Below are 12,052 nucleotides of genomic sequence, written 5' to 3'. Positions count from 1 at the left end.
GAAGGGCACTGGAGTAGGAATCAGACCCTCTGATAACCATGCCAGTGGTGGTATAGGGGGCTGGGGTGGGGGATGGTTTGAGAAACTCAAAGTGTAGAGTTAGAACCAATTATCCAGCCTTCCCTCCATCGGGAAAATCTCCCTTCACAGGTCTGTCTACCACATACCTTGGAGAAATCAGCATTTGGTTTCTTTATAAGGTAAGTCAAACCAAGAAGGAAAAAGAATACTTAAGGTGGACTACTAAGACACCACCCTTCTGCTAAACTCTGGCAACTTCTTATAGACCCTGAGTGATGGGTACTCCCCACATTCACACTCCCCATTCTGGGCTGGGGCTTCCTGATTACTCAGCCAGAGGGACTATGAGCTCTCCAAACAGTGGGGTGCTCGGCTACCCAGTCCCCACCTCTTCCACTCTTATTCCTTTTCCATGCCCACTTCTGCCTGTGGGCTTTGGAAGCCTCCAGGAGAAAACTTCAGGCTCAGCTGGGAGGAGCTAGCAGTCTTTCCATCCCTCTTGGCCGTGGGTGACAAGTAAATACAGCTAGTGCTCAACTTATGACCACGGTCGGGACAGCGGAAGGGTGGTAACACGATTTGGTTGTAAGTTGAGTAGGTTATATGTACAGTTGAAATGGTGCGCGCAGAGATGGTAGTGCTGCCGGAAGCTGATCCGCACTGTCGTACGCCCAGCTGGGCAATGTTTGCGCTGCCAGACGCAGAGCAGTCGTGGCTAGCGATTGTGGTCGTAAAGTCGAATGGTCGTACATTGTATAGGTCATAAGTCGATCAATACCTGTACTGGACTAGGACCAGAAGCTTGATTTGCTCCATCAGCCTGCCTGGTACTTTCCAACCTTGTCCTCAGCTCTTCCCATCGAGGATAGATCTGATGACTGCACATTTGTCCTTCAATCCTAAGATGTTCTATTTAAGAGTACTCTTAAGTGGAATACCAACTCCAATCCCTGAAGATCAAGACCTCCTTGGTAATTAAATACCAGCCCTTGTCCACATTGCCAATCTAAAAAAAAACCTGAGATAAAGTCTCAACCTCTTTGTGTCCCAGTTTGTCTTTCCACATAATTCAATGGTCTGGAACTTCATAGAGGCCTTATGAAGATGTGATAAACACACGCAGGAGAGAGCAGTCTATGGAAAAACAAGAGGGGATGAGTGAGTCAAATCTAAATGGCCTCAGGCAATTCTGTTAAGTCCCTGGCAGGTGAAGATTGAGGAAGGGGTCTGTAGGAGGCAGGTCCCCAGGTTTGGGGATGGTGCCTGCAGACTTGAGTGGCAGTAGTTAGGGGCTATTCAGCATCTCCCCATTATGCAGCCAGGAACTGGGGAGTGGGAGAATCCCTGTCAGCTCTGCCCCATGACAGCCTTCTCCAAAGTGCTCCATGAAAGGTCATTGCAGGGAAGGGAGATGATGCACAGTGAGATTCCACCACCACTTCTCTTTCTCAGGGGAAAAGCACTTGAAAAGAAGTGAATGAGAGAAAGAGCATTAACAGAACAGGTTTAAGAACATTTACCAGAACCAGTCCACGGGACTACTGAATCAAAGTGAAAATGAGTTGGAGCTTGCCAACTTCCAAGAGGCAGTTAATATAGTGTAAAGAGCATGTATGGGCTTTGGAATCAGATTAACTTACATATTGGAAGTCCAGTTCTGCATTTTATTAGCTATGTGACTTTGAGCAAGATATTTTGGCCTCATTTTCCTCATCTGTAGAGACTACAGTAGTTCTTGTCTTATATGGATGAAAAGGGAAGACATTAAGTTTTTCTCTTCACTACTTCCATGGGGTCAGGATGTCAGAAGCAGCTCAGTGACATATTGTGGCTATGGCAATGGTGGGGAAGAAAAGTGGATGCCAGGAAGGAACTGTGGGCAGAAAATTCTAGGGGTGGTAGTGGATCCTAGACACCAGGACTACACCAGTACACCCCCAAAATGAGATCATGTGCAGTGAGCAGAATTGCTAAACCTTTTGGCTCTGGGGCCAGTGTCAGGATCAAGAGGCAACACAGTGGAGGTTTTGGGCAAAAGGCTGGAAGGAAGAGTCATCCGTGGACAACTGGAAGCCAGAGTGGCATTGGCCAGATGTACTGGTTAAACCATTGAGAGGAGAGGATTGCTGGGGTAGTGATGGCCTTCAGCTCCTTTAACCACAAGGCCAGTTTTCTGTGTGGATAGAAAGTTGGTAGAGTTCAGAGCAGCTGCTGAGTCATGAGAAGTGCTTAAGTCCCACCCTTGTCCCTCATGTCCATTGTCATTGCACTGCACCAGGGGAGGGGTGAGTGAGGGAGAGGGAGCTGGTGTGGCCCGGTAGGCACCCTATGGGAGCCACCTTGTTTTTCATCTGAGTAAGGCTTTGGAAAGAGACTCAAGTGTGATGCCTGACTTCTAGAGGCAGTAAAGAGAAGGTAGAAATTAGACCCTCCCTTTCCCTGTTCACATAATTTGCCTCACTTTAGCTTTTAAAATAAATTTTTATTATGCAATATTTGAAACATATAAATAATAATACAACTGGCAGCAATCCACCTACCACCCAGATTAGGAAATACAGCTGAAGCCCTCCATGGTTCTCTCCATGACAATACTCTCCACATCCTCTAGAAATCATCATGATCTAGAATTTAGGCTTTATTGTTCCCACAAATGACTTTATACTTTTATTACATATTTATTTATCCATGGACAACAATAATAATTGTTTTGCATGTTTTCAAATTTTATATCGATGGTATCATAAAATATGCATATCTGACTGAAGCTTGTTTTTTTTTCCCCCCCTTCAACGTTAGGTTTGTGTGATTTATCTGTATTCACATATGCAGCTCTGGTTTATTACTTTGCTCTGCTGAAACGTTTATTATTTCAGAACACCACAATTTATTTATTCATTCTTGTTAATGGGTAATAGAAGCTTGATTTTCCCAAAGTTTTTCTCTTACAAAATGCTGCTGGGAACATTCTCCAGCCTGAGTCCACACACACATGAGGAGATAATGCCTTTTGCCCATCCCTAACTCCTTTACCTTTTTTTCTAGATCACATCTTTCCCACACCCTGCACCCAAGCCACTCTGTTTAGGCCCCATGCTTAGATGCCTGTGGTCTAAGCAGTCTCTTGTTTACCTGAACTGGTTTGGGAATTGCCAACTTGACTTTGCCTTTGGGAGCTTTTCCAGGGATTCATATTTCTGTCCTCCAGTCTCAGACAAGTGACCCACTCCAAGCCCCAGAAAGTCCTATGTGACTTGCCCCAGCTGTGCCAGCTCCTTCCTGGCTCCCACCTGACCGGACTATAAACTCCAAAAGTCAGGAATTGGGACTGACTTGTTTCATGCTGTAGCTCCAGTTCAAGCACAGGAACTGATAACTTTGAATATTTGTTGGCTGGATGACTGCATGAATTAATGTTCTATGGAGAAGGGATGTCAGGTAATCAGGATTATGGATGCACTTAACTTGCAATTATCTCTACCTGGATGTCACCAGGCCCCCACCATGGGTCCTTAGCTATTCTAGTAAACCTCATGTGGACCCTGGGCCTTTTGCAAACTAAGAGCACTCATCACTTAGTGACATCTTCCCAGATAGGCAAAGACATCCCATCTCTCCCATATAGGATGAACTCTAGGGCCCCTGGTCATCTGGGGGCACATGAGGGGAACCACATACCATTGATTGGTCTGAAGTACTCCTAATGGTGAACCCCTGGAGCACTTACCCTGTAGAAGGCAGTGGTCCCCTTTCTCTGGTGAGGTTGCCTTTTAATGCAGAGCAAATGCTACAGGGGAAGCACCTGATGGCAGAGCCATACCTGAAAGCAGATACTGACAAGAGGAAGAAGAAGGAACTACAAAGGGCTCTTAGACAAACAAGTAATAAAGAAAGAAACATTCTGGTGGTTGTGTGGAGGTGGGTGGGACTGAGGCAGACATGGGAAAGTAGGGGCACTCTAGTCAAATAGTCAAATAGCAAATCACAGTAGGACAAAAACCACAGAATAAGGATAAAGAGGATTTTCCATCAGTCCTTCCATGGCCCCTTACTAATCTGAGACCTTGGTTAGGTCATTCAGCCTTGTATAATAACAGAAAACTACTATGTGTCCACTACAACCTGTGACTCTAGGCATCATATGGCATTTTCTAATTGAATCAGAGCATCAACTCAGGGTGCTCAAACTCAGATCCCACAGCAGGGTGCATCCCAAGCAGATATATCTAACTGCTGCACAATGCTGACTCCTCACTGGATTGTGATACAATGTGGTTCTTAACAACGTCCATGTTAGACAGATGAGGATGATACATGGGAAACCAAGGCACACAGTTACACAGTTAGTGAGGATGCTGCCATTCAAACCCAGGGTGTTCAGTTGGGGTCCCACAGCACAAGCCACTTTGAAGATCACGAAGCAATTGCTCAAGAAAATGTTCTCTAGCTCAACCTTGCAAATTATCTCCAAAGTCCATGAGATAAGTCCAAGCGCATCTCACAGGAATTTCTCCACTGAATCCACTTTAAGAGCACATTCAAAGAAATTATAGTGTCAATGACCTCATGCATTAGTAAATTTATTTTATAAATATTAAACCCCTACTGCATGCAAAACACTGTTCCAGGCTCCAGAAATACGAGCAATGAAAAACCATAAAGTCCCTCCTTTTGAGAGGTTCACGCTGCAATGTGCAAAGGTCCATACCTCAATATAATACCAAGAAATTCAGCAACAATGTGCATTAGGAACAGCGATAAAATTGTCTGGAGGAAAGCACATCTGATTATTTAGGGTGCCAGGTGTGGCCTATGGGATGTGGCCTGAAGCAACACATAACTCATGTCCCACCCCTGGGTCTTCAGTTTCTCCATATATAAAATGGAAACATTAAACAGGATGATCACTTGAGTTCTTATAGTCCCATTGTTCTCTGGCTCCTATTTCAGGGCTTTTATATCAGTAGCAATCAAACCCCGGGAGACCATCAGAGGCTGGGGGTTAAGATGCAGCCAGGTGAACAGAGCTCTGGAGCCACAGGTAGGCACAGTGGATCAGCGTGGCTTGGACTAGGGGGGCTCGTGCTGTCAGTCTCTTCAGAACAAACCTACTCTTGGCCTTTTTGCAGGCACCTGAGGTATAAAGCTGGCAGTGCCATCAAAGGCAGGCTGGTGGCTGCAATATGAAAGGGTTGTATTCCCTCTTGTTGATAAATAAATTCTTTTTCTCCTTAATAGCCAAGCTGGTGGGTTATATTATAAGTGGTTTGCACTCAGTGGAGAGCCAGGACTGGCAACGCTGCATCTTTCATCTCCAAATATTAATTAATTTTCCATGATGCTTTATTTTAATCATGAAAAAATGAGATTGGTGGGAATCAGCCAAGGGACGAGTTGGGGAGAAGAAGGCAATTGATATATAGAGTTAGAAAAAAAAGCACAGATAAGATGGAGGGAGGCAGTTAGAGATGGGGAGAGTTCATAATACAGAAAGTGAAGGGTGGTAGGAAAGGAAACTGATATTTTATAAACACCTACTACATAAGGCTGTACTAGGTTCCTTGCCTGTATTATTTCAATCAACCCTGAAACCAATTTGTATTACTATGCTCATTTTATAGATGAGAAAATTAAAGCTCAGAAAAAGTAGATGACTTTCCTAAGATCAAAATATAATAAATGAAAAGTACAGAATTTTAACACTAGCTTTCTGACTTCATGTCTCAACCTCTTTCAACAACATCCATTCAACCTTCGACAAATATTTATCCAGTAAGGATTATGCCTCAGGTGTAGTAACAGGCACAGTACAGCCTCCAGTCCTAACAAACACACAGAAGGGTATTTGAATCAATCTTGGTATATCTGGAAGGCCTCCCAGAGGAGGTGATTTCTAAGCTGTGACTTGAAGGATATAGAGGAGTTAGCCTAGGAAAGGAGGAGGAGACTGGAGGAGAAGGGACACAAAGTAGAGCATGAGTTACAGGTTACAGGTGAGAGTTCAGGATCCATTAAAGTAACTGCAAGAAGCTCATATGGCTGTTAAGTCTTGAGTTAGAGGTCAGAAGGGGTAAGCCATAAAGTGGGAGAGGCCAGACCATGCAGAAAATTATAGGACATTACAGATGCCTGGATTTTATTCAGAGGGCAATGGCAAAGCCACAGAAATGATGCCATGATTTTAGTGTTATGAAAAAAGCCAGCTGATTGCAGTACAGAGAATGGATTTAAAAGAAGATAGGACTATTGCAGCCACCCAAGTGAGAGATCATGGTGGCCTCCAACAGGGTAGTGGTTCTCAAGATGGAAAGAAATGACTACAGGCCTTATGCAAACTCTCTACTCATTTTTTTCTTCTTAGAAGCACTTACAAGATGAAGTTAGTTGAAATTAGAATGATAATACTCTCTAAGCACCCAGAGGAAGGGCTTCAGAGAGAAGGACAGCATGGAAGAAAATGTGATCAATATTTTCTGCTCCTCTGTTACTACCCAAACCATTAGCACATATTGAGGCCTCAGGATATGCCAAGCAGTCTTTTGGATGCCCTTCACAAAGCTTCCAATGGGTTAGAAAAGGAGGGCATACTTTCTTTAAAAAAATACCTAACAATACACATCAGAGAGTCACAGACAAGAAGTGGGATGCAGAAAGAGTAGTTTGGGTTGGCATAAATAGGAGTGGAGGGGGTAGGAGAGAAGATTGATTATTTATTTACTAGCACATTCTCTACATGTTGTGGTTTGAATTGAGTTCCCCAAAACAGATAGGTTGAAATCGCAAACTCCAGGACCTTAGAACGATTGTATTGGGAAATAGGGTCATTGCAGATGGGTCACTGTAGTTAACCTAAAGTGAGGTCAAACTGGAGTGGGATGGGCTGATGTTCTTATGAGAGAGAAAAGATGGTCATGTGAAGACAAGGCAGAGATTGGAGTTGTGCTGCCACAAGCCAAGAAACACCAAGGGCCACTGGAAGCTGGAGAAGACAGTGAAGAATCATCCCTTAGAAGGCAGTGAAGAATCATCCCCTGAAGGGAGCCTGAGCCTGACAACTCCTTGATTTTGGATGTCTAGGCTCAGAACTGTCAGAAAATACATTTCTGTTGTTTTTAAGCCACCTAGTTTGTGGTACAGTCATCCCTTGGTATCTGCGGGGGACTGATTTCAGGCAAGTCCTTCTGTAAAATGGTGTAGTATTTGCATATGGCCTGTGAACAACCTCCATATACTTTAAATCATCTCTAGATTACTTAGGATATTGAATACAATTTAACTGCCATATAAATCGTTGTTAGGCTATATTTTTAAATGTTTACTTTCTATTGTTGTATCATTAGTTTTTATTGTGGTTTTTAAAATATATTTTTGATCATAGTTGGTTGAACCCACAGATATGGAATCCACAATGTGGAATCCGTGGATACAGAGGAACAACTATACCTTGTTATGGCAGCCCTAAGAAATTAATACTCACTTTACCCTCCTCCAAACTGCATGAGGTGGGCATTTTCAGTTCCAGTTTACAGTTCAGGAATCCGAGACCCCAGAATTAACATGGCAGACCACTCCACCAATATGCGGGGGAACCTGTGCTCAGCTGCCCACTATGGGGGTGGTTCTGGAGGTAAACTTCAAGGGATACACAGGAAGTAGAAGTTACCAGATCTGATCACATGAAGAGCAGGAGAGCTTTACTCCTTTTTGTCATGCATTGCTTTTGACCCCAGGAGAAGTGAGTGTTTACTGGGTGTCAGGTGCAGGTTTGGAGCTGAGGAAAAATCATGGTTGAATTAGACGTGGTTGCCCTTGAGGAATTCACAGTCCAGTGAGGGAGAAAGATATGTGACCAGACACAATGAGGTGAGCAGCTCATCACTGCGCAGACAAAGCGCATGGAAGCACAGCCCCTAGGTGCTTCCTTATTTCCCTAATTGAGAGACATCTTGATGGTAAGGTACCTACCGACTTAACAACATGAAGGAAACTTGACCATATCACGTGAACACACCACACTTCAGACATCAAAATTTTAAATTCCCAATTGAAAAACAACAACAACAGTAAAATGTGGGAAAGTGCACATCTTAGAATCAGGGAAATACTATAGCTTTGCTCAGAACAGTGATGGAAGGTTTTCTAAAGATTATGGCACTTGAATTGAATCAAGTGCCATCCACTGAAGGATGAGGGGGAATGTGCTGAGTGAGGGAAGGGGTCTGGAAGACAAGTTACTCACAGGGTGGTGAAGCTTCTTCCCAGAAAAATCCCCTAACAAAATGCCAGCTCCACAGAAGCAGAGGCTCAGACTGCTTTGATTACTGCTCTATTTGCAACATCTCAAAGAAAACATAGGAGGCTCTGTGTAACTATGTGTAGATAGAATGAATCTGCATCATTAGGATAAGATTGTGTAGGAACCACACTAAATGCTGGAAGTTTGGCTTCCGTCATCTGAACACTCATTTTTTCTTTTATGAAACCTCTACCCTACACCCAATCAGAGGTGATTTCTGGTAATGCAAAGTTGGGTAAAACAAACTCTAGGGGCTCTCAGTCGACAGAGGAGATGACAAATAAGCTATTTCCATACTGTGTGATGACCTGTCACACTGTGTGATACATGCTCTGATGTCAAGAACAAGGTGAGGAAGAGATGACACGTTTGGTGGAGGAGGTGACATTCAATTGGGATTCAAAGGACTCGGGAGGATGAGCAAGAGATTAGCCTGCTAGAGGAAAGAGGGAGATGCTCTAGAAATAACAGCAGCTACATTAAGAAAGAGAGAAAATAGGCTGGGTGCAGTGGCTCACGCCTGTAATCCCAGCACTTTGGGAGGCCGAGGTGGGCAGATTACGAAGTTAAGAGATCAAGCCCATCCTGGCCAACACGGCAAAGCCCCGTCTCTACTAAAAATACAAAAATTAGTTGGGTGTGGTGGCATGCGCCTGTAGTCCCAGCTACTTGGGAGGCTGAGGCAGGAGAATTGCTTGAATCCAGGAGGCAGAGGTTGCAGTGAGCCGAGATTGCGCCACTGCACTCCAGTCTGGTGACAGAGCAAGACTCTGTCTCAAAAAAAAAAAAAAAAAAAAAAAAAGAAGAAGAAAAGAAAGAATAAAGAAAGAGAAAATAGAGGAAAGAAAGAACGAGAGAGAGAGAAAGAAAGGAAGGAAGGAACGAAGGAAGGAAGGAAGAAAGGGAGGGAGGGAGAGAGGGAGGGAAGGAAGAAAAGGAAGGGAGGAAGGGAAGGAGGGAGGGAGGGAGGAAGGGAGGGAGGGAGGGAGGGGGGAGTGGGAAGGGAGTTAGTGGGAGGAGGAAGGAAAATAAAGAAAAGCTCATAGCATTCTGGGAGCTGCAAATAGTTCACTGTGACTTGGAATGCAGCCTGGAAGGTAAAATACATGTTATGTGTTACTGGCAGGTCATGTAGGGGCCAAATCACAGGGACATGCCTAGGCAGAGGACTAGATTTTATTGGGAAAGCAAAGGGCGTTCCCAAGATATTTGCTAATAGATCCAAGTTCTTAGACACTTTCTACCTGCTTTGCAAGGCAATCTCCTCTGACCAGGCCACATTCTCTCACCCCCAGGAACTGCAAACACATTTCCCTGCAGACCACCAAAGGGCAGGATTGAAAACAGTATCAGGAGAGGGAGAAGCCTTGTGTAACATTACCTCAGTTTAACATTCTTCATCTCCTTGGGGTTTTTTTGTTGTTTTTTGTTTTTATCAATTGGTGATTAATAGGCATTATATTTCCCCCCCATCCATTCTCAAGAGAAGTGTTATAATAATGTGTCAGGGAGGTGTGGATAAGTGGCATTATGGAGCCTGGTTTATAATGTAGTTTGTAACAGATGCTAACGTCCCGATTATGCATTCCAGCATCATTTATACCCAGCTCCATGGCACGGTAAAACTCGTCACATCATAATTCTCCAAAGCACTTGCTATTAATCACTCATTTATTATTAAAACACATGGTATTCATTCCGCTTGGCAACTGGAGCAGGGCAGCCTCTATTTATCCAGAGTACATATCTGCAGACTTTGTCAACCTCAGCCCAGAGGAGCATCCAGGCCTCCAGGATGGCTGAGAGCTCTGAAGAGACACCTCAATGCAGAAGGGAACACAGGACTTACAGAGGACTTGTATCTCATCTGAAGGGCTAGCTGTCCCTGAGAGGGCTAAGGGCTCCCAGAAACCAAGACCCTCTGTCCTCTGGTTGTCTCCTCTTACTGCTTCTCCCTTTAACTCAAAATAGTTTCCCTGTAAGTAACTGCTGGGCTTTTTTCTGTTCCCCAGTATCTCAATATCACCTGGGGAGCCAGGGCTGCCCCCACTTCCTGGGCTTGTATCCAAACTTACTTGATCATAGGAAGCCATGGAGTTCTGTAGTCAAATATAAGGGTTATAGGGACAAATCCCTTGCCTTCTAGCACTCACTGTGTGAGGTTAAATAAATAATGTAACTTCTTTGCCCGTCAGTTTTATCAGCTGTGCAAGGAGGTTGACAGTAATAGAACCTACATCACAGAGTTGCTGTTAGGATAAAATGAGTTAATTCTGACAAAGTCCTTATAAAATGCCTGAAATATAATTCCCATCAGCTCTTGTTACTGCTTATTGAAAACAGTCCTAGCATTTCCTAGACATCCCCCACAGCCATTTATAAGCGGGGTTGTGGAGGTCTATTCATTGACTCTATAAAAAGCTGTTGAGCATCCCAAACGTATTGGGTACACATATACACACAAGGCTCAGTCCCTTCTTCAAGGGGCCCATCCACTAGCAATGTAGTGTTGCCAAAACAGTGCTCAGAACTTTAGCCCCTCTTTTTATCCCCCCAAAAATCTGCATTTGGTTACGCTTTCCAGTTTACACAGTCCATTTTCAGCTTACTACTTCATCAAGTGCTAACCTGAAGCTAACAAACACCCTGCTCATTCATCTCTCAACATCAGGTGAGTACCCAGGGTCTTTGAGGGTTCCCATGCTTTTAATGAAATATGTCAGCCTCTGAATGTACAGAGGAAAATTTAATGATTTAATAAAACATTTTATTTAAAAGATTTTAAAGGCCGTTGAATTTTTCCTTTTGAACCATCCAGTAGTAACCACCAATCTCAAATTCAGTGTTTATGATTTCCACGATTATTTTGGTTAACATTTATTACACAGCATATGCCTATAAACAATATAATTCTGTATATGTGTTTTCAAAATTTATATAAATGATACCACATCATATATATCCTGCTGCTTGCTTTTTCTAAGGAATGCATTTTATTATGAAAAAATCAGATGTATGCAAGTAAACAGAATAGTATAAGGAACTCCTATACTGGCTTCAACAATTGTCAGCATTCAGCCATTCTTGATCTACCTATGCCAGCAGAATACCCTACCTCCCATCAGTCAATAATTACAGCTTACCGTTCTACAATTTTATAAACATCTAAATGCATCAATAATAACTATGCTTTTAAAAGGCAGACAGCCGTGTGTGGTGGCTCACACCTGTAATCACAACAATTTGGGAGGCCGAGGTGGGTGGATCATTGAGGTCAGGAGTTTGAGACTAGTCTGGCTAACATGGTAAAACCCTGTCTCTACTAAATATACAAAGCTTAACCAGGTGTGGTGACAGGTGCCTGTAATCCCAGCTACTTGGGAGCCTGAGGAAGGAGAATCGCTTGATCCCAGAAGGCAGAGGTTGCAGTGAGCCAAGATTGCACCACTGCACTCCAGCCTTGGCTACAGAGCAGGACTCCATCTCAAAAAACAAAAAATATGAAATATAAAAATAGAGAGTGGATGCATCATGTATCCCTATCCATATCAAGATACAGAACATTTATATCTACAGAAAATTGCCTCCTTTGCTCAAACTCCTTTTACCCTCCTGCCGCCTCACACCCCAGAAAACCATTTTGGCTTTCTCACCTCAGATTACATGTTCCCATTCTATAACCTCATATAAACAGAATCATATGGTTTTGTGTTCCTTTTAGGGGAGGATGTTCAG

This window comes from Saimiri boliviensis, chromosome 17 (assembly GCF_048565385.1).
Source record: "Saimiri boliviensis isolate mSaiBol1 chromosome 17, mSaiBol1.pri, whole genome shotgun sequence".
Lineage (NCBI taxonomy): Eukaryota > Metazoa > Chordata > Mammalia > Primates > Cebidae > Saimiri > Saimiri boliviensis.
Note: the sequence above shows the minus strand (reverse complement) of the source record.